This window comes from Bactrocera latifrons, unplaced genomic scaffold (assembly GCF_001853355.1).
Source record: "Bactrocera latifrons isolate USDA-ARS-PBARC rearing strain unplaced genomic scaffold, ASM185335v1 scaffold_1008, whole genome shotgun sequence".
Lineage (NCBI taxonomy): Eukaryota > Metazoa > Arthropoda > Insecta > Diptera > Tephritidae > Bactrocera > Bactrocera latifrons.
Genome location: NW_017534418.1, coordinates 3992 through 7869, shown reverse-complemented (window position 1 = coordinate 7869; position 3878 = coordinate 3992).

Below are 3878 nucleotides of genomic sequence, written 5' to 3'. Positions count from 1 at the left end.
CAAGAAGAAGAAGAGTATCAAATTATAAATTTGGTGAAATTTGTGAAAAGTGCGTTTGTAATAAGGCCTTTAATCAGGTCAATGAACTTGAATAAGGTGTTTAAAACTGTGTAACAAATCAGTTAAAAATAACTGAGTTTATATTAGTGATTTTTCTTAGTGAAAATTCAATTGCGACCTCTACGAAGGTTAGAGAGTTAGTTCTTACRAAAACAAAAACTCAGAAGTGCAAAAACAATTTCGACCTCTACGAAGGTTAGAGACTAGTTTAATATAAAAACAAAAAAATTCAGTGATTCCTCTGAAATACAATAACAATTGCGACCTCTAAGAAGGTTAGAGAAAGCTAAAGTGCAAAAACAATCGGAAACTCTTCGAAAGTTAAAGCATACCGATTTATAAAACAAAAAATACTTACATATATTTGGAATACATAAATACACAAGCAATTAAATAATACCAACAACAAATTACGGATTCTCTCAAATAAAAATGCAATCGTGACCTCCACAARGGACATCGAATTTAATAACACAGCACTTATAACAACGCAACTAACGAGAGCGAGAAGTAAATTCAAAGAACATCAGAAGAAACAACAATTTCAATAATAACAATAAGTACACCGGTACAAATAGTAGAGTCGACAATCAAATTGCAACGAGAGCAACAAGCTTAGCAGTTATAACACAAAACAACAAGAAGAAACGTACATAGGTAATTGTACGCCAAAAATTACATATGAACGTTTTGTGCTAACCTACTGAGTACATATGTATGTTATCACTGTGCTGGCCATTTATCTACATACTTATATATATTTATTGCTTATTCTTATATTTACTTTTAATAATAGTACATAACCTTTTATTTACGTTATTATTTTAAAACAATAACACTTTTAATAATGGACGCCGTAGAAGTGAGCAAATTTAACCTTATTTTAAGTTGTATTAAAAATATTGAAAGCTTTGATGGCAATGATCAGAATCAACGGCCAGATTTTATAAGTCAAATTGAAAACATCATACCATCAATTTCGGAATTTGACAATACTAAGCGATTTATACTTTTTGGATATGTTAAAAACAAATGCGTTGGCAAATCCAGAGAAGCAATTCATAGATACACTAACGCAACAACTTAAGACATTTTAAAAGACATACTTCGGTGAAAAATTTAGTAGTAATGATCTAATGGACAATCTTAAAACCTGTAGACTACAAGGAACTATAGAAAATTATTATTTTCAAATTAAYAAACTTGCAAATAGAATCCATAACAGAAATTTAACTTATGSCAATTATACACCTTTACGCCAAAACCAACGATTTCCCACTGATAATTTGGATCATTAATATGATAATAACCCTGGTAGCTCAAGATTCACAGGACAAACAAGGCGATCAAATTAAAAAATATACTCCAAATAATAATCTGTATCAAACTAGACAGTCTAATTTAATAAATCGTAATAAAAGTTTGAACAGTTCTAATCAACAAGTGGTACCAATGGAAATTGGAAATTCCAATAATTAATATCCCCATAAAAAAACTAAAATTCATAATCGATACTGGCGCAGAGTTCAGTATAATTAACCCTGATATTTGTCATCCAAGATTGATATATGTAATAGCAAACGCTTTAGGTACAAAAATATTGATAACAAAACTTTGTTCATTTCCGATATTTAAACAATTCAATTTCAACAATTATTTCTGTGAGTTTTTAGAATATACTTTTAACAAAAATTTCGATGGATTAATAGGAAATAATATTTTGAAAGACTTAAATTGCGTCATTGATTTGAATAACAGACAATTAATAACAAAAAATRCTGTTATKWCTTTATATTTATCTGARGAAGAAGAATCTTATAACGAAATGCCTTATAAGGAAAACTACTTTGAATTCTTTAATTCCGAAATCGAAAATTATAATATTACAAAAGTTATTAAATTAAACCATCTGGCAGATTATGAAAAAGAGAAGTTAGTGAAAATAATAAGAAAATATAAACATGTTTTTTATGAAAAAAATACTAAGTTAACATTTACAAATGAAATAAAGCATAGAATTATAACAAAACATGATATGCCAATATATTCGAAATTGTATGGATACACTGAGATACACAAGGAAGAGATAAATAATCAAATTGAAAATATGTTGGAGCAAAATATTATTAGACATTCTCATAATCCATTTAATAGTCCTATATGGATCATACCCAAAAAACTAGACTCGTCGAATAAACAAAAATGGTGAATTGTAATTGATTATAGGAAGTTAACTGATGTCACTGTAGAAGATAGATTCCCCATACCAAATATTGACGATATATTCGATAAGCTAGSTAAATGCCAATATTTCACGACTCCAAAAGTTTTTCCCCAGGTAGAATTGCATCCAAATAACATTCCAAAGATTGCATTTTCAACAACTACTGGGCATTACGAATTTTTACGTATGCCATTTGGGCTTCGTAATGCACCAGCTACGTTTCGACGACTGATTAACAATGTATTGAAAGAATACATTGGTTCAATCTGTTTAGTGTACATAGACGACATTCTAATTTTTTCGACAAGTATTGAAGAGCATTTGGAAGTGATTAATAAAGTATTGAAGCGTTTGAGTGAAGCCATTCTAAAACTTCAAGCTGATAAATGCACATTCCTTGTAAAAGAAACCGGRTTTTTAGGTCACGTTAAGGAAATACGCAAGGAAATAAAGTTTTTTCTTTTGCCAGTCGAACCCTAAATGGACACGAAAAAAACTACAGCACAATAGAAAAAGAATTGCTGGCCATCGTGTGGGCTACGAAATATTTCCGACCATATATTTTAGGCCGTAGATTTATTATTAAGACAGATCATCGTCCCCTTGTTTGGCTCAACAATATAAAAGAACCGAATGCGAAAATCCAAAGATGGAAAATTAAGCTAAACGAGTTCGATTTTGAAGTTAACTATATAAAAGGAGAAGAAAACGTAGTCGCTGATGGACTTAGTAGATTAAGTTATGAGCTACCTGATAGTGAAATAGAGCTGAACCTAAATGAAATTTTTAAGGAAATCATACACCAATGCCAATGCCAATACAGTACATAGCGCAGAAAGCGATGGTACTGATTACATTAAAATAACTGAAAAACCAATTAATATGTTTAAAATTCAAATAGCCATCCAAAAGTCCAATGCCGATTCTGTAAAAACTCAAATATTATTCAAAAACAAAGTTCGTTATAACGTAAATGTAACAGATAAAAATAGTATTTTAAATTTCATGAGAGAGAAACACAAAATATTGAATGTCCAAATATTGAGTTATATCTCGAGTTTCAATCTAATTTCATTAAATATTTTGTGAGAAAATAAAAATCTTAAAATATTAAAATCAAACATGCTTATACAGGATATAACCGACAGAGAACAGCTTTTGCAATTAATAGAGAAAATTCATTATAAAAATAATCACAGAGGGATAAATCAGGTTTTTGAGGAGTTAAAAAATGATTATTTTTTCCCAAAATTACAAAAGGAGATACAAAATTACATTAACAATTGCAATATTTGCAAACTTGCAAAATTTGATAGAAATCCAATAAAACACAAATATTAATAACACCTACCCCAAATAAACACAATGAAATCGTTCATGTAGATATATAGTTTCCACAGCGTGGCATGATGTATCTGACAAGCATAGACAAGCTAACGAAATATGCAACTGCCCACTATTTGGAAGATAGGACAWGGGTATCAATACTCAAAGCTCTTAAGCAAAGGACTCAATATTTAGGAAAACCAAATCTGATTATATTTGATGACGACACTATCGACACTGCTACAATTAGAGAATTTTTAAAGAATCA